Here is a 23169-nt window from a genome sequence, read left to right on the forward strand (position 1 = left end):
TACTGGAAGCTTTTCTCTGCCTTGATTTTTCTTTTGTTGTCCTTATTGTTACAAAATAAAGAGGACATATATGATGATGTCTCAAATTCGTGATACGACAAAGGTCAGAGCCAGAAAACATGGGATGAAGGTCCCAAGAGCTCAGGCAGCCTAGCACCAGGCCCCTGAGAAACATCTAGGGGGCACATGGTGGGCTTGCATTCTGTGGAGGGAGAAAGATGGGTGGCAGACCCATCCAGCTTGTTATCTCCAAACACAGCCCATCCCAGACTCCTAAGCTACCAGAACTGGTGAAGGCAATGTACCTCCAGAGACTGACTACCCCTGGCATGCTGATGAGGCAGCCCTGTGGTGATAAGGGTCTTGGCAGAGGGAGGACACATCCATGTGGTAATGCCAAGGCACACATATGACTTCCCCAGTCTCTTCAGTTTCCTAAGCTCTCTTCACAGAGAAACCCAGTGATTTTGCCCTTCCTTTGCTTTTTGTCTCTTACAGAGGTTCATGAATCTCCCAACATGACTCCCCCACAACTGCTTCACTTTCTGTGACATGGCCTCCAAAGAAATACCATAATGGCAACATGAAAAAGATTGACCCTGATAAAATCAGCTGAGGATTTTCACACAATCTACATGTGTGACCCAAAGATTTCATACATTTCTCCCTTTTCTTCTGAGGACTTTCACAGTGACCTTCTGCAATTGCTTTTGCTCACTCTGTTTTCTTTCACCCCTAGGGTCAGTAGCATCTTTGGCCCACATGTATTTCACAAGAAAAACCCACATAGACACCTTTTATTTCTGTCAGCAACCACTGTTCATGATTGCTGGTTACTGTTTCACCTCATTTTGCCCTCTGCAGCCATTCTCATCTCCCACTTCCATCTGGTAACACAGACAGAGATATCCCACCAAGCAGTGATGCACTGTGCCGGACAAAGCCTGCGCTGCACTGACATGGCTCTCCATGTCACTGTGACTCAACAAACACACAAAACCATGTCACCACATCCTCAGGATGTCAAAGTTCATCCAGTTCCTGTCTTTGTGGGTACAATGGCAGCAGGTTTTAGCCAGCATATCGTTTTGCAGAAGGATTGGAAATGGCATTAATGTCCATAAAAGGGAACTGACAGTCAGGACAAGGCAAAATGCAGCTGGGAAGACTGGCAGTATGGTGAGAGGTCTGTAGCCTAACAGACATGAAATCTTGTACCCACACAGCCATAGTACGCAGAGGTTGATTAAACACTGGAAAGTTGAATCAATAACTTGTGTCCTAAATCCTTTACATGACCTTGATCTGTAAAGGTCAATCCCAGCAAGCATCCTTCCAGGAATACCCCTTGCCCCAGTTTCTCCATTTATTCCTTTGCCTTCAGGACAATGGATTAAGCATAGCTATGGTGTGGTTAGTGTGACTGCTCCTTCCTTTGGTACCTATTTAAGAGGAGCAATCCCACAAAGTGCTCCACTGCCCATTCCTGCCATTCAGTTTTGTGGTGAGACATTCTCTCCTCAATGGTGCACACACTTGCCTCTTCAGGGGCAAAGACTTTTCGTGTTCAACAAAATTAACTGAGGGTATTCAAGTGGCTGTTTCACACCCCCATGGCAATCCTGTGAACAAAGCTTCTTTCTGCTCAGGCAATCTAAAGAAATAAAACTGCTAATAATTGCCTGACTATAAATTTGTGGCAGGAAATAATTGAGGAGCTTAAATTGTCTTTGGCACCTTAAACTAGCAAAATGAAAGGTCCTAACATTGATACTGCTTCTTAATTGTTCCATAACTGTCAGAAAATCAGATCTAACCCATTTTCCATGGGATTTAGGGACTTAGGGCAGGAAGATATCTAATGTCCCCACTAGACTATGCTAGACTGCAATTTTTTTTGTACTACAGTAATGCCCAGGAGCCCTAAAGCTAAATAGTGATACATATTGTTACTCCTGTTTGCCCCTCATCCCAGCATAGTGCTCTTTTCACTAGAGAGTTCTTGTTCTGATTAGTAGTTATGAGACAGAAATGAGACAATACTGGTGCAAAAAAATTGCTAACAGAGGAAACAAAAGCAAGAGGAATAATAAAATTGCATGTCAGAAATACAGTCTTTCAGGGTGTAGCTATATTTTATCCTTTGGATAAAAATATTTTCTGTGCATCCAGATCAGAAAGCGAAGGAAAACTAACAAAAGTAGCTTTAAGAATTCAATTACAATTAAATGCTGAAATATTGATTTTTCTTCATCCCTTTTAATACACCAGAAGACATACTTGTCTCACATCAACTTTCATAAAAGCAAAACAGAAAACTCAAATTTCAATATTTGAATGGGTACAAATTTTGGGAATGCTAACAGCACTGTAGTTATAAAAACAAGGATGTAGCAAATACTTCACAAGATTTTCAGGTTGTTCCTGTCAATCTTTACATGACTGTCTTTTCCACTTAAGATTGAGCAACTGCCCCTCCTTCTCTGGGACACATCTAGAGTTACAAAGAAGCTCACTCAAGAAAAGGTTAAAAATGTTCTGCTATGAAAACCAGATTCAGAGACAGAGACCCTGTAATATCCAGAGCAATGTTAATGCAAAACAAAGATCAAGTAGATCAAGGCATAATAAATATTTATAGAACAGATGGGAAAGGTGAAATGAGAATGTTAAGAGTTAGTATGTGGCTGCTGAGACACAAAGATACTGAGCAATTAATTACCTAGTGAAAGCTGCTTTCTTTTACTGTAAAAAAGTATCAGAAATACAGAGAACTTCATAAATCCCTATTGACAGACTTCAGGTTAGCTGTTGCTTCCTAACGCTGCTACAAAGTTGAAGTGGATTGGGACAAGAGATCTGCAGGATGACAGTATCTACAAGGTAGTAACTCTACATGTTGATATTTCCACTTAAGGTATGAGTATTCTTATAAATGACAAGTGAACTGTGATAGTGACAAGGTTTAAACAGCATATGGAAATTTATCTCCAAATCACATGTCACATCAGAGGTTTGGCAAGTCACTCCACTCTCAAAAGTAAAATCTATGAAAACACAATCTGCATAACACTGGCAATGTCAGAGTTTTGCTTTCTCTTTTACCCTGACTGAACACAGATAATGGAAGACACTCAGGTGGAAAATTCACATGACCCACGTTCTGCACTGCCTGCAAAGCTGTGTTCAAATTTCATTTTTCTAATGTAGCTGTTGATCAGAGAGGAGCTGAGCTGCTGTGAGGAGTCTGGATTGCACAAGTACCTCAATGAATGCTACCTCATCTGCTTTTCATGTAGCCTGCAAGATCCTTTTACTCAGATCCACACAGCAGAAAACAGCATGTCTGCTCCTTTTGGAACTGCCAGTTCCTAGGTGGAGAACTCCAATCCTCTCCAGAACGCAGGGGGAAACACAGGCAGGAGCACGGAAAGTATTGTAGTCCAGGGTGGTGTCTGACTCTCAAGGAAGGGAGCAGGAGACCCAGGTCTAGCCTCTGCAAGACTCTAGAAATACTGCCTTCAGCAAGGTGTTCTTTTGGCATCCTCAGTACTGCCTGCTATCCAGATTCCTCTATGACATGGGAAAATGTGTCCATGAAACCCTTACAATCACTGTGGGGTTGAAAGTGAAAGAAGAGAAAACACAAACCACAGTCCTCAGCCTAGCCTCTAAAATGGCTATGCCTCCTTATGCCTCTGCCAAAACATGTGTAATACATTCAGTCCCCAAGTCAGACAAAAGTGATATGCAAGTAGCCATGATTCAGTCTGGATGCTTGGTTACAGAATTTGCTTCCCTTCCAGGTACCCTCCCAAGCCACTGGAACAAGCACCCTTTCTTTTATACAGTTCCCACTTCCTCCCCATTTTCACCCCAGTTTCAAATTTGCCTCCAGCACAAAGAAAACAGAGTGAAAACAAATGGCCATAGCTACCATAAGAAATATTTGTCTTCATGTACCCAGTTACCAAGTAATTTTTTTGTTAAATCTTGTGTGAACTGCACAGCTCTTTACATGTAAGACTAAAACAATATTTTTACAATAGCTGCCACATTTATACCTGTTGGAAACCCTTTAATCTGATCAGAGGGCAGGAGTTATAATTACAGTCTGTGGGTAATTTTAATCTTTTATTCCTATACTTTCAAAGTACATAATTTCTATTTATCTGAACCTGATTACTTCAAATCTTTTAATTATGATTTCCCAAACAGAATGAAAGACATTTTGTTCCTCTTTACCTTTCTCCTCCCACCACTGTGAGAACCAGTATCCCTCCTATGTCCTTGAGACTTTCTGCCTTGCCTGCTCCTGCCCAGCTAATCCAGCTAATGAGGGTGGTAATGCCATAATTCTGCCCCCCTTTTCTGGGCAGGGACCCAATAACCTGCCATGCTACACTTAGCCTTTCTTCCAAGCTCAACTCTTCTCTTTCTGTCATGTCTTGCCCTTCCAGTACTACTTGCACCCTTTCACTTTTCCATGCTAGGCTCCCCACAGCATCTCACCCTCTCCAAGCTGGGAGCAGCTGTCTTTTTGCATTTGGGCATCCCTTCAACACAGCTGAAAATGGATGATACACTTCAGGATAAAAGTGAAGAAGAGCAGCCATTTGACTTGACTCTGTCTTACAGTCAGCTACAGAGGGTGACCAGTTTTGAATAAGGGCAGATTTGTGGGCACATTTCCATCCAATTCTTCCTGAGGAAGCTGTGGAAACACCCCCAAACTTCACAGTTTGCAGTAAAATTATTCAGGCTGGCAGTACTACCCTGACCCAGTTGCCATCAAACTCAAGCAAGGCTGAGTTTAGGCAGCATGATGCAGCAGCTTATGGAGAAACCCGGGACAACAGAAGTACAGAGGACACCTTAGTTTGCCACCTCACACTGGTTAATCCATCTTGCCTTTTAGTTAAGCTAGTTGTCACCAAACAGGGGCTGTATTAACACACATGCATAACATTTCTGTACCTGCGATAACATCAAAATGCCTCTTCATTGCATGGGGTAGGCAAACCAAAATGCTTCCAATTTTCCATAAAGAGACACAGGCATCTTAAAAGGGCATTGGTCTGTTGAAAACAGGTAGGTTGAAGGAGATAAAAGAGATGGAAGGCACAGATACAATCTGTGATCATTATTCAGCTGACACCAAATATCTCTCATGCAATCACTGCTTTTCTGCACAGTCTACATAAAACATGCAACTTACAACATAAATGGACTGCACACATCTGTTTATGGAAACTCTTGCTCTGGCTACACAAAATGTGTCCAAAAAAAATCTCATTCTGTACCTCTACTGAGGCAGGAAGAGTGACATGCTTTCCATACCTTATAAACACCATGGGAGTAAAACTCATCAGGGACCCATGAGCAGAGAGGCTGAATTCTGTACCCACAGGTGGAGGAGAGGCTGGATAGTGGTATTTTACACAACAAGAACTCACTTTAGGGTCCTCATGGTGCCAGCTGCAAGCTACTGCCTCTGAGATCCTGATTCATATTCTTGACAAACTACATGTGTGCACAGAGCAGCTGGTACCATTACCATGAACAACAGCTCAGAGTTCATGCTCGAAAGTCTGCCTGGCTGCGTTGCTGCTAGTTACCAACCAGAGACACAGCTTCAAGGCGCTTTAATCTCTACCCTGAAAGGTAACAGCAAAACACTGACCTACCTACTTATTTCCCTGCACCATGCTGGAAAAGTTGTTGCCCTTGTGGGAAGTAACAATAGAATTGCCTTTCAATGTTTCTCATGCTGTGGTAGATACAGCTGGTTTGCACATTGTTTGGACTGAATCTTTCTAAAACCTCACCATGTTGAAAATGTTCTTATGCTCTCCTTTTTGCAATCCCTATCATTACTTATTTCCTGGTATTCTTTCTCTTTACCATGTTGAAAAGCTTCTACTACTGTAAGGCCCTGTGCTTCATTTTCCCCTCTTGTAAAACACCAAGTTGTTTCCTCATGGACAGCATCAGATTCAGGTATTATTTTCAGTAAACACACAAATTGTTTGGAAATTTACTTCTGATTTGGGTGAAACAACAAGGGCAAGAGATCTCCATTCCTTCCCTATCTTCTTCCAGGCTCTAATGTAAAGGAGATTTTGCTGTAGGAGGAACTTCAGAAAAATCTTCTCCATCCCTGATCAAACCAGTCTTCTCACCCGCCACACTCCTTTCTTTGATGGCTGGCATATTTTTGAAAAGAGAGGATTGAGTATGCTGATATTACCAAGCCACTCAAAACATTACAAAATTTTTGCACCTCTATTTCTGTCTCAGGGTTACAACTGTGAGATATTTTTCAGGATTTTATGCCTAATAAAATGTTGCTGTCTCTCACTAGATTCTGTCACTTTAAATTACTCAGGAAGACTAAAAAATATGTCTTTTCTTTCTTCAAAGAAGTCACTAAAAATCACTTTGTTCGTGTTTAAAATAAGCTCTCTTTTGCTCACCCTCCCTCCCACAGACAGCAGAAGAGAAGGATCTTCACATGTCCTTCCAAAACTCTCATACTGCTAAATTACTCTCATTTCTGAGCCTCAGGGTCTCACCCTTGCATGAATATGAACAACGCCCCTGCAAACAGCCAGAATTCAGGTAAAATGTGCTGCTCACCAGCAGCCCTGCCTGGAATACTCCTGCATGACTCTGATTCCAGCAAGTCAGGGAAGACATCCATGCATGAGTGGGACACGTGGCTCAGATCAGGCTGTCAAACAGAATCAGAGAGTGAGACAGAAGAGGTTGTTTGGCCCTCTGTTTTGCTTTCCAGCAAAAACTGATCATACTCATCACATAAAATAGACAAAATTCACTGCTGTCCTCTCTCTCACTGCTGGTGGATGATTAATGGAGATTAGGTGTTGGTCCATCTGACCCTCCTGGACTGCACCTACACCTGATTTACTAACTGACTTACTAACTGACTTACTAATGCCACAGGCATGCATCTGTGTGTGACACTTGTTTACACTCTTCTCACTGCATTACATTAATTGTCACACTGCTGCCCCCTTGCCCTTTGACTTTTTAAAACAGAACCACAAAATCACAGAATAGGGAGGGTTTAAAAGGACCTCCAGTAAGGTCATGTAGTCCAGCCTCCCTGCTCAGGCAGGGCCATCCTGTAGCATATTGCACAGGATTACATCAAGATGGGGTTTGAAAACATCCAGAGAAGACTTTAAAATCTCTCCAGGCAGCCTGTTTCACAGTGCTCTCTCACCCTCAAAATAAAGAATTTTTTCCTCACATTCAAATGGAACTCTCTGTGTTTTTACTTGATCCCATTGCTCCTGGTCCTGTTGCTGGAGACCACTGGAGAGAGCCCAGCCCCTTTATCTTGACACCCTCCCTTCAGATACTCAGATATATTGGGACTCAGGGACATTACCCTCAGGGACATTGATGAGATGCTCTCTCAGTTGTCTCTCCTCCAGGCTGAACCAGCCCAGCTACCTCAGATTTTCTTCATGAGAGAGGTCCTCCAGTCCTCTCGTCATCTTCCCAGCCCTGTGTTGGATCCTCTGCACTAGCTCCTTGACTCTCTTGGATCCTAAACTTGCCCCTGTTGAATTTCAGATGTTTCTTCTCTTCCCATCCCTCCAGCTTGTCAACGTCCTTCTGAAGGGCTGCACATCCCTCTGGGATGTTGGCCACTCCTCTGAACTTTGTGTCATGCTGAGAAGATATCTGTGCCTTCATCCAAGTCATTGGTGAATAAGTTAAATAACATTGAGCCCAATATTGAACCTTGTGAGACCCCAGCAGTGACAGGCCTCCAACCTGACCCTGTGCCATTGATGGTGGACCTCTGGGATCTGCCATTCAGCAAATTGTCTCATCTCACTGCCCACTCATCCAGTACAGTGGCACAGTTTTGATTTCCCAGTAATCAAAAATCTACAGCCCATCTGGACTATTTGCCTGCTTCAGTTTTTAGGAGGTCACAGTTATGCTTTGCTTGATCCTGTTTCTGTCATGACTATCCCTGAAATGCTACACCTAATCACCATCCCATTAGCATTGTAGCCAATACTCCCAACAAATGTCCAGCATCTCCCAACAAATGTCCAGCATGACTAAAAATCTCAAGATCCAAAAATTGTTGAGTCTCTTACTTCACTGCAAATATATTAGGAAAAATTTATTCACCAGAACTTTGCCAAAAGGCTTTGGAAAAGGCTGTCCAGGGAAGTGTTTAGTCACTATCTCCAAAGGTACTTTAAAAATGTGTAGATGTGGCACTCAGCAACATGGTTTGGTGGAAGATTTGTCTGTTAAAGATTGGACTCAAAAATCCTACAGTTCTTTTCCAACCCATATGATTCTATGAGTCTATCATTCTGTGATCTGTGTCACTGAGATAATGCCTGAAAGGGTTATTAGCTTGTATATGACTAACAGCCAGCAATTATTAAATTTTAGAAGCTATTATTTCAAAAGCTGCTGGAGACCAGTGCCATGGAAAAGGACCAGGTGGTGGTCCTGGTTGATGGCAAGTGAGCTAGCAGTGCTCTGGAAGCCAAGAGAGCCAGCTCTGTCCTGGGGGGCATCAGGCACAGCATCACAGCTGGGCAAGGGAGGGGATTGTCCCACTCTGCTCTGCTCTGCTCTGCACTGGGGCAGCCTCACTGTGACTGCTGGGGGCAGTTCTGGGTGCCACAATATAAGAAGGGCAAAAAGCTTTTTTAGAGTGACCAAAGAAGGGCAGTGAAGATGGTAAAGGGCCTCAAGAGTAAGACATACAAGGACCAGCTGAGGTCACTTTGGTTTTGTTTTTTTTTTTTTTCCATGAACAGAAAGACTACTCAGCCATCACCATGCAGGGACACTTGGATCTCAGAAATGAAGGATGTGCACACCACATTGCTAGACCCTCTCTCTTGTTATCCAACCAAATATTTTGATTGTGACTTTGAAGCCTGAGGTTAAGAAAAACAGGTTTAAGAATGAGAGGTGTACAGGAAGGAAGAAAAAACAACACAGCACCCAAGTAAATCGTACATTGAAAGGAAGATATGAGTAACTGAAATATGGTGAGCAGGGATTTGATGCCATGAATGGCATGGCCTGCAGATGGTGAGGTGGAGAGATGACTAACAATTAGGTGGGCTTTGGTAGGTGGATCCTACAGTAGCTGACATTAGAAATGAACAAGGAATTTAGTGGGAGACACTGAGAAGAAAGAGTGTATTTTAGAAGTCTACAGAGGAAGAAATAAAAATACTTTGGAAAAACATGTCTTAGAAAAAAAATTATGATAGTAAAAAAAAAAATCAGAAAAAACCCAAAAGCTAGTATTTCAGCTAACTTCAACAGACAAGAGGCTTACAGGATTAAATTAAATCAATGCCTTGTGTTGCAAGCAGGGATAATTTAAACAGGCCAAGGTCTTGGCACAAGAAAAACACACCTTTCTTAAGGGAACAAGGTACCAGGATCACTTATAACTCCTGAATTTCTGCTTTTCAGGTCTCATTTGCTCTCACACTTTGCTATCTGTAGATCTGTAGGTAAATTATGGGGTCAAGCTACGTGTCATGTCAGTCCTGATGCTCCAGAGGGTCTTGGATATCTCAACCAGGCTGAAATTTGTTATTTCTTTTTCACTCTTTTTCATGATCCATGAATGGTTATTCTCTTTTCTGCTGCTTTCTACATATAACATGACCTCCTGTGTTCCTCAGTTATGGGTTAATATCAAATGAGAAAACAACTTGAATTGGGAAACTACACTTGCTGCTAGTAATTTTGATTTTCCTAAATTCATGGCATTTGTGTTACAGAGCATTCAAAGGGCAGACTATCTTGGTAAGGTTGTGGTGTGTTCAACTAATGCACACTGTAACACAGTGACAGGACCAAGCCCCATGACAGAGCAAACAACATCTAAACCACCCTTGACTAATATTCCTCCAGTTTGCCTATATGGGAGGCCATTCACTGAGTCAGGGCCCACCAATTCCTCATGACTTCTGTTTAATGACTGCCTCAATTATAGCATGTAATGGTGGCAAAATTATGAAAAAGTCTTTAACACCTAACCTATATTTCTGTCCCTTAAATTAAACAAACTACTTTTTCTTCTGCTTCTCTTGAATACAAGGTACAATTGATGATCATCCTCTTCAATCTTTTCTATACATTTGAAGATTTACCAAGTCCTGTTCAACCACTCCTTTTTCTAGATCAAACTCTAGCCTTTCTTCAGAACTCATGTTTTAAGCCTTTTAACATTTTTCTCTTGCCTCTCTCCAATTTGTCTGTATCTTCTTAGAGCTGGCATACAACTTCAAGAGTTACTGTAATGCAGTAGATTGCATACATGTGCATTACCAACCTCAGGATAATCATCTTTTCTGTCTCACAGACTATGCTATTAATAAATTCAAGGACAAAATCTGGCTTTTTCACAACAATATATTCTGAAGAACCTAATCGAAGGCCCTGACATCTCATCCTTTTCTTATTCTCTTGTTGTAGTTGAGCAATTGATTTCTTTTTCATTACTGAATTTCAGCTTTCTGATTCAGCCCACTTTTCCAGTTCATTAAGAACAACTTGATGCACATCAGAAAGAAACAAAAACATTAACGTAACCATGATTTGGTTTGGTTTGGTTTATTTTTTTTAACAAAATACTGTTCTTGAATGACAAATTCCTTACCTAAGTTAGAGAAGCAAGTAGGAGAAACAATGAGATAATTGAAGAATTTATTTTAAAGGTAAACATGTTTTCATCTTCCATAGCTACCACATCTTATTTCAGAGAAAGTTTAGATGTTTGTTCTAAAACCAAACATTTCAAAACAGACAGTCTAAGGAAGTAAAAAAAGATAGGTCCTCACTGTTCTTCAAGCAGAAAAAATAAGTTGCAAACAAATTAAAACAGGTACTCATAGAAGAATATGTTGCCCAACCTTACTATTATGTAATAGTCTACTCTCATAGCAGCTTAAAACATCAAAACAAAACATGTTTCCAAAAGATCATTAATTTCATTACATCATTTAACAATGGTTATTATTTTCTGCAGTACTGCACTGTTGTGAGGTGGTTGCCTTAGCAACTGAAATCTCTCTTAACTCAAGCTCCCATTCCTTAATAGTAAAGTCATCTTTTGACCCTAAGTCTTATCAAATCAAAGTACAGTGAGGTTATAAAATAGTGTGGGGAAAATTTCCTGCAAGCTTATTCCAAAATCTCTGAAGTTCAGAAATGGCGTTTCTTAACTATTCCAGCATGAACTCCATTCTCTTTCATACTTGTTTTTTTAATCATTTGCAGCAGCCTGAAGGAACTTTTACTGAATCAGCCAAAACTCACACAGCATAGAGTGTTTAATATCAAAACTCCATCTCCATTTACCAGGACTCCAGTATTACCAATCCATAGCAAATAAATAACTACAGTGCATATTAATTTGCATACTTCCTTCCCCTGCATATTCTAAACAAAAAAAAAAATTTGGCAGCAACATAAAAAGAGTCAGGCAGATATACGTGAAAATTGAAGAACATACACTGAGCCTTCAGTGTGAATGGCAAGTGTTTGTTCTACATTTCTAATCTAGAGAATAAAAAGGAAGAGGGACATGTGGTGTCCCACATGTGACCACTCCAAATTAACCAGCATACATCAAATTTTATCTTTTATATCAAGAACTTGCAACGAGCAATTTATAAATTGAAAAGCATCTCAGAAGAGTGGAAAGTAACCACAAACAATGAAACCTAAATAAAAGAATGGCATCCTTTATAAAAAATCAAATAAAAAAAGAAGTTCCTAAAAACTGCTTGCCTAGTCTTCTTTCATCACCCTTTCCTCTCTGAGAAGGCCTGACTCATTTTCCTTAGCAATATGTTCCTTTCAGTAAATATCTCAAAATAGTGAAGATGACAAAAATCTCAAAAAAATTTTGGTTTATAAACTGGTTCACATCCCTTGACTTTAGAGACTAAATTTCTGCATAGAGGGAATAAAAGTACGTGCAGATACTCACAGCAAATTATTGTAGTGCCTGCTTGGGGAATAAGAGATGAGTTATATCTTCATCAAGTTTTGCAGAAAGAGCTCGATTTGCAGCTTTTGTGCTGACTGGAAGCTTGAAACTGCTGGGGCTAAGTTAATGTCCTGTGCCTATGAGGTGACTCTTCCCTAAGTAATATCACAATGATACAGCTTCTACACTGATTTTGGCTCAGGGCATGGAATGATTGACCCCTTATCTGCTTCCACAATACCATATAGACTTACCTGCAGAAATAAATCACTGACAATGTTTTTACATCTTATTTTATATGCACCGTATTTTACAACAATTATGTTTCAGGTGCAATTGGATCCCCAGTAAAAAATCATCAAGCCAACATCTGTCTGGAGACTGTCTCAAGAGTTAAATAACCTCTTAGGATTTGTTTTCCTTCATTTTCAAAGGATGACCTACAGATAGCATTTTCCTATCTGTAGTCAATTATTCTCACTCTGCAAGGCTTCTGACACTGTCCAAATGCCTTCTCCAGCACTTTCTAATGTACATAGGAGGAGTGTCATCAGAGGGCACATGGGCTGTGAGGATAACCCCTGACTGTACCTCTGAGCACTCAGGGAAGCCATACACTCCCAATCTGCCATGATGCTACAAGCATGCCAGAAATTAAGAAATTTCACTTGTTGAATCCTTAGAGAATCATGAAACAATTTATGTTGAATGCGGCCTCTGGGGGTCTTCAGGGCAACACCCTGATTTTGAAAATCTCCATGCTCTAAGAACTTATCAGTCTGGTCTCTGTTTAAGGGAAATCCTGATTTCAGGTGATTTTTCTTTTTTTTTTTTACTGTTCAGTCAAAACTTCCCTTGCTGCAACTTGTTTCCATTGTTCCTCATCCCTTCACTCTGCACATTTGAGCAGAGTCTATCTCCTTCTTCTCTGTAACCTTCCAATGGACAATTTAAGATGGGAATAAAAAATCACAGAATAATAGGATTATTTAGGTTGAAAAATATTTTTAAAATCATCAAGTCTAGCTGTTCACCAAATACTGCCAAGACCACCATTAAACCATGTCCCTCAGTGCTACATCTTAACCTCTTTTAAAGACTCCCAGGGACAGTGGCTCAACAGCTTCCTAGCCAGCCTGTTCTAGTGATTGGCAACCCTTCTGTGAAAATATATTTTTCCTAATATGCAAACCTAAGCCTCCCCTGATACAACTGGAGGTTGTTTCCTCTCATACTGTCATTTGTTGCCTGGGAAAAGAGATCAACTCCCACCTCTCTAAAGTCTCTTTTCCAGTGGTTGTAGAGGACAATTAGATCACATCTGAGCCTCCTTTTCTCCAGACTAAACACCCCAAGTTCTCTCGGCCACTCCTTGGATTGTGATCTCGAATCCAGATCTTTCAAGATCTTTCATCAGTTCCATTGCCCTTCTCTGGACATGCTCCAGCTCTTGCAATGTCCTTCTTGTAATGACAGGCCCTAAACTGGACTCAAGGTGTGACCTCACCAGACCTGAGTACTGTGCCCTGGTCTTGCTGGCCACACTGTTGCTGGACTGTTGGGTCGTGTTCAGATGGCTGTCAAACAAAACCCCCAAAATTAGAATCCCTCTTAGTATTTCACTTCTGGGCTAAACAAATCCATCTCCTACCAATAGACACCTTGGATTATCGCCAAACTCTTCAACCTAATCCCTGTCTTGTGTTGGAGTCACTCCAGTTTCTCAGTATTTTGGGCACTGAAGAGCCCAAAATTTTACATAATATTCTAGATGAGGCCTCAAATCTGCTAAACAGAGGAAATAATACTTTCCTCTATATGCTGACTACAATTTTCATAATGTAACAAAATACATGGTTATTCATAAATGCTTCAAGGGATCATTTCTGGTTCTTGTTCATCTTGCTGTCCATCATCAGGTTCCTTTTTAGCAAAGGTCCTCCCTATTCTGTTAGAACCCAGCCAAAGTTGTTGCTTGCGGTTATTCTGTCACAGACAGGAATTCACACTCCCCTTTGCTGAAATTCTTGAGGACCTATCCATTAATTTCTCCAGATCATTACATTCTTGTAATGGGAACTGGTACATCCAGTGTATCAACAATGTGCTTTGATCCTAGATTTGTCACCCAAAAAAGACATAAAATGCATTTTGTCCATCATCCATATTATCAATGAAAGTATTGGCTCTGACATTGATTCCAAAGGAACATCACTCTCTCAAAGCCTTAACCTTTGAGCTCTCATAGAGTGCATCTGCAAATGCACCCACAGAATCATTTCCTCTCATGTCCAACAGGACAGGCAGAAAGACATAAAGACCCTGAAGATATTGTCAGCTCTTTTCAGGTCAGTGAAGGCAATCTGAATATTTCAGTTATATGGGATATCACAGAGGCTGTTTGTGTGAGAACAAAAGCTTTTAGTGGCAGGATCTGGCTTTGGCATTGTATTTTTTCATAGGGTTTGCCTCAAATGACATATTTATCCTATGCTGATTCACACTGTTCTACATGACTGTTTAAGAACAGATTGTGGTCTCACATGAACCTTGTGTATTTACCCAGTCATCATCTTTAACATGAGTCTCTCCTGGTGCAGGTGTCCTCCTCATGAGCAAATCCAGCCTGAGCTCACTAGCAGATTGCTTGTGCTCACAGCACTGCTGCACACAAACACACACAGACACCTGAAATCCTCTGGGAAAAATTGAACACCTTTCATTCTTTCCCAGCTAATGACGCTTCAAATATGGGGCCCCTATTGCTGTTTGAAAGTAAACCAGTGGGAGAAATGAACCCCACACAAATATCTTGAGAGATATTTCAGGTTGGAGTTATAATTTAATAGAAAGATTACAAAAAATGCAACAATACAGGAAAAGTAGCTTAGACCCACAAAGTCAAAGTAAAACCTGTCACCCTCTTGGACAGGGTGGTCGCTGCACTGTTGAAGTGATGGTTGCAGTCTTGTCAAAAGTGGTGGTCCTGTGGAAAGTCTGGTCCTCCTATAGAAGTCCGGGTCCTCCTCTGCATCTAGTGGTGGTGGTGTCCCAAGTCCCCAGAGTGCCCAGATTGTATGGTCAGATTTAGGCAGGAAGGTTCAGTGCACTGGGCAACTGTTGCAAGAGACCTACCATTCACAGTTCACCAGAAAAATGTAGGTGGGAGAAGAATGCATAGCTTGGTTACATCCTACATTGTAACCCAGGAGAAACCTTCAGTCTGTGTTCTGGCACTCAGACTCAAACAAATGCACCTTGAAGGAAGAGTGAGATGGTAAAAACAAATAGGAAGAGGCTGTTATGTACCACAGCAGGTGCACCTGCAGTCCAGGTGCAGGATTCAGCCACACCATGTCTGTGGTCAGCAACCTGTTTTGCCCTCTGTGTTACTCTTCCCACACCATCCATTCACCAGACCTGTTGCTCCAGGATCCACCATAATGGATCCACATTTCCTGCTTTGGCCCTTTTCTTGAACATCTTGTAAGTAACACACATCCCCACTGTCATCTTGAAAAAATCTCTTACACAATCCTACAAGACTCAAAGTTTTCTCTCTCCCTTAAGACACATGGTAACCTTATTTTTTCCCTTCCTATCTCTCCTGTCTAACTTTCTCCAAGGCGTGGCTCCTGCCCAGCAACTAGTGATATCTGAACTTTGGTACTGTCTGTTACCTCCTGCTTGTTAAGGTTTGTGTATCTAAGTGTGGGTGATCAGATTTCCCATCACTTGCCCTTGATTTTATGCTGAATACCAGCTAACAGGATACGCATATATAGCCTTCCACATATCCTTCCACAGGCATTTTTTGAATGACACTACATTAGGTCAGATTACATAAAGGAAGAGGAAAATGAGGAAAACAGGGAGGAAACAGTTCATAGATGGCAGATGTCTACACACAGCAATGTACAATATCTTGCACATCCATAGACGTCTCTCCAAGGCTGCAAAATTTCTTTGGAGCATGCAGGCAACATTTAAGGAAAGCAATACAGAAAATCTTTTCAAGATTTACAACAGGGTCTTACTAGAGTTTTACACACCCTTTCTCTAACCCAAGACATCACAGAGCTGTAACCTAAAACCATCAACAGTCTCAGAGGCATCCTACTGAGTCAGCCCTTTTGTTAAATCTCCAGCTTGGATGGTCGTGGGAAGGAGGACTCAGTGTTGAGCAAGGTTCAGGGTCATGCAAAGAGACGGATGGGGACATGTCTGGATGCAGGAGCAGCATGTCCCTGTCTCAGCAAGCATGTCCATTAAGCCTAAAGCAGATAGTCTTCTCAGCTCTTACACAATCCTTAGGGTGAGTGCTGTGATGGGTGCTATGATGGAGCAGGTACTTGGTGTTCATGCTTTGATGCCCTTTCACACTGCACAAATGTGCTGCTGGAGTCAGAGAAGAGCAGGGACCCAGATAGCCCAAGTATATTTCAGAAAATATATATTTGAGGCACATGTTGACTAGAAACCCCACTGCTTTGAAGAGATACTGACAAAAGGAGACTGGCAAAAGGAGACTGACTTGTTAAAGGGAAAGTTGAGAAAACTCTTCGTGCAGGAAAAGAAAATGAAGAGCTAGAAACAGGTCTTCCAGCTTCATGAAACAATTTTTTTTTCAAACAACTTTTTACCCAAAGTACCCTATTTATCAGAATGAAGATTATGACACAGTGAAAAGTTGTTGACACCAATTTAATGCAGACCAAATTGGAAAAAAAAGAGTAAAGAAACATGAGAGAACTTTCACAGATTCCTTTTACACTATAGACATTTGTTTCAAAGTATAACTTTCATGGAAGCATCATTGAATATTCTTCCTGGCAACGGCTATTCCAAGATAGTCTGCTGACAAACTCCAGCATCCTTCCAAAAGAAACACAGCTCAAACACTGAACTTAATTAATGTCTGCATTATTTCTTCAGTCCTCTTCAGAGCTATTGACTACATCTGCCTTAAGATAGAGGAAAGGTATCAATGCTTTTCTCACAAAAAGAATTAAAAGGGCAGACATTTCTTTCACCTCTAACAGCATTTTAGCCATTCTGAAAAAGTAGCATGATAATACACCATCACATCAAGATGGACAAGATAGAATTTTTTCAAAGGAAGCACAAACTGCTCAAAGGAGGTATTGAAGCAGTTTTGCTGGTTAGTTATGACATGACTTTTATCCTAGAGTAAAAGTGCAGACATTTCACAATAAAGCTGGAAGCACAAAACATCTGTAAGACCATCTAAAGACAAATCTCCTTGAAAAATCACACAGCAGAGATCACAAATGCAACTCTATATTTATCTTGTCAGAATAAGCTGGAATGCTACTGAGTCTTATGAAGCACGATGCAGACAGAAGCCACTTAACCCTCACAGATTCCTCCTGCAAGGCACATCCACATTTGTCCTGTTCATAGAAGAGGAAACAAAGTACAAAAGTGTTGACTAAAGACCTCACAGAGAAAGAAAGATGATGCTTTTCTCAAATTATCTCTGCACTGTGGCAGCTAACATCAACAGGCTTGTACTGTCTACTGCTAAACATGGAACTCTGTGAAGCTTTGCAGTGCTTTGGAGAGGTGTGATGACTGTGATGTGAAAATGGTTTAAAAGGAATGCTGATTTTTTACCCATGAGCAATTTCAGGCAACAGAATCCACAGAGAAATTATCCTCAGCACTGCAACAGCTCTAATTTCCCACTTAGGATGAAGGTGAGAAGCATTCAACGGCTAATTTTCTCTTAAAACTAATTTTGTCCTAAACTGAAGACTTTTAGAAGAGCTCAGGAGAAATGAGAAAGAATGGAGCAGAAAACAGTGGAAGAGCCTTAGAGAAGGCTGGGAGTCTGCTGTCTGAGCACCTCTGGTCATAAATACATGTATTTAGGGATTGTACAAGTATTTGCTTCAGCAGGGAAGTGGTACAGTCATTCCACTGTGGAAAGCATAAGAATAAGCTGGAAAGCATAAGAAGAATCAAGGCACAGAGAGGTCATTATTTGCTAGGATAGGATAGGCACCCACTACAATTTCTCATAGCCCCAGAGGAAATCTCCAGCCTAAGATGTGCACCAGCTTTAAAGCCAGACAACAGAATTATGGGACAGCTATGGTAGGGATATTTGGTCAAAAGCAAATTTGACCATAGTTGGTTTGGGTTTTTTTCGGAAAACAGTTGGATTTATGCCACCCTTTTATGACCAAGAACTGTAGACCAGGCACTGGTAAAACAGCTAAGACAGCAAGGTTGGCAGAAGACATATACATGGGGACCTGGCATTAATAGTCCAACCTTTTTGGAAACTAAAGGTTTTTGTAACACAGTGTGTTGGATATACCAAGCATCATGATCAGCATCCAGGAAAGTATGTCTCAGATTCTTCTAGCATTGTCCTGAGCTTTTGCATCTGTTGCTGCATCATTAATGCTCATACGACTATTGTTTTTCCTGTCAGTCTACAACAATACCTGGCAGTAGGATAAGAACAGGCAAGATGGGAAGAAACTTTCCTTTTCATCTTTCACAACAAATCTGGATGCTCTCCATATCATACAGCTATTCTGTAATCTACCAAATGGATGAAATTTTCATCCTTGATCTCCACCTATGGAATCAACCTCCAGAGGTTACTGCTGCCCAGAAAGCACACTCTTTCCTCAGGTGGCAGGGATCCCTTCTGTCCCACTGCACTGTCTTACACACCTTTGTAGGCAGCCTAAGAGATCAGCACAGTGCCACAGCAGGAAACATAAATTTTATCTTGACACACAGAGACAGATAAAATGTTTGCACCTCAGTCCTCATAGCATTTGAGTAGTGCAGACAGTTGAGTGACAAAGAGCTGGTCTGGTGTTTAGATCATCTGCTGGGATTGGCAGCCTGTGCCATGGCCACGCCACTCCCATAGCCAAGCAGAGTCACTGCTCTTACTGCAACATGACAAGCTAGGCTTCCAGAAAAGACAACCATCAAATACAGACAAGCTAGCTGGCTCCACCAGGAACTCCTGTGCGCATTGTTCATCAGAACAAGATTGCTTGTTCACAGCTACTTCTTTCCCCATTTTCTTAATTTAACTTCACACAATTGTCCTTGACCTGTGAAAGGTGGTGGTGAACACAATGGCAATGACTGCTTTTACCACCCAAGTTTGTAAGACTTATGCTTCTTTCCACCAAAGCGGAGGGAAGGTAAAGAGAGGAAGGATACTGGTGAGGAAGATGGGGCTGGGGACAGGAAAAGAAGGGGAGGGGAGGATTCTAGTGGGAGAGTTTATTCAGAACATAAAAGCTATGTGGTGTTCTTCCAGAAGTATGATTTAAAGTATCATTCATTAGAAAGCATCATATCTGAGCACCTACTACATAATTTGTCCCTCTGGTGCAACAATTCACTAACAGCACTCAGATAAAGGAAAAATGTTTCTAAACTTGAAATTAGTACCAACAATGAACAATCCCAATCCTGCTGCTGAAATTGTACACTGAAAAAAGGTAAGTTGTGTTAGATCCTATCCTGAAGTGCCTGAAATCCTCCCTCCTCTGTGCCTTGCATCTGGCAATTAATTTTCAGGAGACAGAGCGTTGCATCGGCACATCAATGTATGGTCATATTACCAGGTCAGCAGACTTGGCTTTGTCCTTCAGAAATCTGTATAACCATGCCAGATCCTTTCAGCAGGCAATGGCACACGTTCTCCTGGCATTCTGCCAGACCTCCCTTCAGTCTCCAGGGCTCACTGAACTTCCTGTTGGTTGTTCATGGCCTGTGTAGCATTCAATATAGGGATGAGCAGTGTCAGGCATGTCAGTTGCCACCCTGGGCTCTTCAGAGTGATTGGCAGACATCTCATTGAGAGAAGTATTCCAGAGAGGGCCAGCTGCTTTTCATGCCTTTCAGGACTTGCTAAATGTTGTTATGCAGTTGTTCAGCAAGAGGAGAGACTGTAACTATTCCGTTTGAATGATGACAGCCTCCTTAAAAACCTTTGCTCTCAAAGCCCACTTTCGCCCCTCAAACGTTAATTATACATTAAATATGGTGACTGTATATGTCCTGTGCATGCAGTTGGTGGTATTTCTTTCCTCTCTTGTTTCCTTAGCAGACAAAAACAGAGAGGAGGAAAAAACACAAGAATATTCTCCTAAGGTACCTGATGGTCCCAGCACCTGGAAGACAGTAAAGGACAAGTTTCAGCAGAATAACACCAGTTCAGAATAACAACAGTTCCTGCAGCACAGGCTGGGAAAGTGGGAGGAGGGAAGTATCACTTTTATGTGTCTAAATGCAGTGATTTTCCTTGCCAGAAATCTTTGCTATTGGGGTGTGGTTGACCTGTGCAACACACTCTGACCAGATTTTACTGTGCATTGCTGAAGCATATATAAGATGGTTTTTGATGGTAAGAAATGTCTTCTGAACTGCAGGAACACGTGTGCAAACATGGTGGTTTCTGAGTAATTTTTTGCCAGGTGTTCCTGCAAGAAACTCAGAGTGCAGCTGAGAACCCAAAAACTTCTCTGGGGCAAAGGCATGTGGTCCCTTCCCCCACTCTCAGCAACACACACACAAAGATATCATATTACCACTGCTTCTTCACATGAAAGGAGAGCTGAGACTGTTTACTGTTGTGAATCACTCAACATCTTACTCATTAGCAAACATATTATCTCCAATTGTCTTTTTGTTTTGCAATATTGCACACATCTCCAGCCACTCCTTATTTTCTTCACTTCTAAATAAATAGCTTTTGTAGACAGGAAGAGAATAGCATTACTTAGAATTACCTTACTTATACGGAACCTATATTCTTACTCAATGTAAAAGTACAAGCCATTGTTCTCAAAATCTATTTCAAATCCATTTCAAATCCCCAAATATTTTAGTTGTAGTTTACCACATTCATACAGTCATTACTTCTCAGAAGCATTTTTGAAAGCTAATCCTTTAACATATATCTCTTCTGAACAAAAGCAAATGCCTATTGTTTTCTTGTACTTGCCTTTAATTATGTGCGAAGAGAACATATGAAATCACATGGAAACATTTACCAGCCTGTATCCGCAGAAGTTGATCAGATTCTAGCAGCAACGCTGTTTGCCATCAGCAAAGGAGGATTTTATCAAACAAACCCTGCATCCTCCACCTGCCAACCCTGCTCCCCACAAAAGAGGCAGCTGGATCAACAAGGAGAGAAAAATGTAAGAGTTCACAAGTCCCTCCATAGTATATCCATACTATCTGGGAGAAGATAGAGCATAAAACACTAGATCTTTTGGTAGAGAAAAACTGGACAACTTGACCCTGGGTGCAGCAAATCCCCATTTTATGTTTCAGCATCCCTCCTGCTGAAATCTAAAATTTACCAGAAATGCTACTGGCCTAGAAAAGCCATTGTGCTTTCTCCATTACTTTTAATTAACTGAGTGATCTGAATTTGGCAGGGTGCAATTAAACAACCTATATGGCTAGTGTGGGACTCTCCAGCTGCTTCACCGTGATCATCAACACCTCTGTCAACCTTGCTGGTAATGAACATGGCAGAAGGTCAGTGTGATCTCTCCTTCTCTTTCTGTGCCAGGTTTTACTGCTCCTTCCATTAGCAAGGAGTTAATCACCAGGGCTTTGGATCAGTATATAGTGTAAAGTGTCACATGTGACAGCAACATTTGGTCTGCAAGGGGCAGAAAGTGCTCAGGGCTCTGGAGCTGCAGAAATAGGCAACAGAACTGAGCAGGCTGCTCAGCCTGCTTCCAGCCTCCTGTACTAACGTTACAGGAGGCTGGAAGCAGTCCCAGCATTCTCTACAGCTGTGGAGGAATTGATGATGAAGCAAACTACATCCCAGAGCATTGTCAAGAGCTGTGCATACTCCTGCTCAAATGATTCTTAACAATCTCACCAGAAAAAGTGTGACAGATTAACCAGCTGTGGGCAGCATGTGATGTCTGCAAGTTCATAACCCCATCCAATTAAAACCAGCACTTTTGCAGAAAGTTTCCAAAGGCAGGCCTCCTCAGTGAAGTTGATTTCTAGCCTCCTACCCTGGCCGTTTATTTCAGGGACCTTCTAACAAGCATAGGAGGATTATTTCTGCAGTTCCGGAAAGCAGATTTCACCATTCGCATTGGAGTCACAGAAGGGCGATCTGTGCTGAGTCTTCAAAAGGAGTCACACAGACAAATCACAAAAGTTTGCTTGGGGAGGTGGTGGAGGAGCAGGCTAACAGCAGAAAGTAACTGTTTGGTCAGGGCACCTTTTTTAGACCAGATTGCTGTCAACCCTATCAAAGTACTGCTTATGCTTTTGGGACACAAAACACTGGAGCTATGCCTTAATTGCAATATGGGCACTCTTCCAAATTGGATTTTTTGTCCAATTAAACTGAAGAGTAAAGTGAACGCACTAAATTTGCATGCAGGTGAAAATTCAGCTGTTCTGACACGTTGTATGATGGGATCCAGCCCACAAGACCCAGACAGGGTCAGAAAACTACCCTACCTTGCCCCTGCCTTCTTGGATACTCAAGCCCACGAGCAGACTCTGTGGAACTGTCACAGTGACAAACTCCCACACTATGACAGAAAAGTGTTGCTCCTCTGTCAGGCTTGGTTACAGCTGGCCAATGATGGATATTACTGGGCTGCACCTATTATTTTGGTGGTTACCCATTTTTGGCAGGACAAAAACCTGACCTGTTCTGCACCCCTGCACCTCTGCACATTGGTTAGAGGAAAGTGAGGGCAGCTCTCCTTCACTGCAGGTTACCTGCCTCACCCTCCCAGGGACACTGCTAACAATTATTCACTGATCTCTTAAAAAATGTGCAGTGGAAGGATAACTTATTTCTTTCCTTTTCTCTCTCTCAGAAAAGTGTGTTCTTTCAAGATTTTCTGATTACAGACTTTCTCACCTTTAATTGCTCTTTCTTCCTCCTGTGGACTCTTCAGTTTGTTTCTAATTTCCTAAAGAAGACCTCATCAGTGCTGAGTACAGGACAATAATTGCCTTCTCTGCTGCAGAGAACTGATCTGCTGTTAACTGCTCTAAGTACTGCTGGCATACTAGGAGGAGGAATGCTGTGCTTTGCCACCAGCTTTATTCTCATCAATTGTGAGCCCACAGAGATGGAG

The sequence above is a fragment of the Molothrus aeneus genome, chromosome Z, assembly GCF_037042795.1.
Source record: "Molothrus aeneus isolate 106 chromosome Z, BPBGC_Maene_1.0, whole genome shotgun sequence".
NCBI lineage: Eukaryota > Metazoa > Chordata > Aves > Passeriformes > Icteridae > Molothrus > Molothrus aeneus.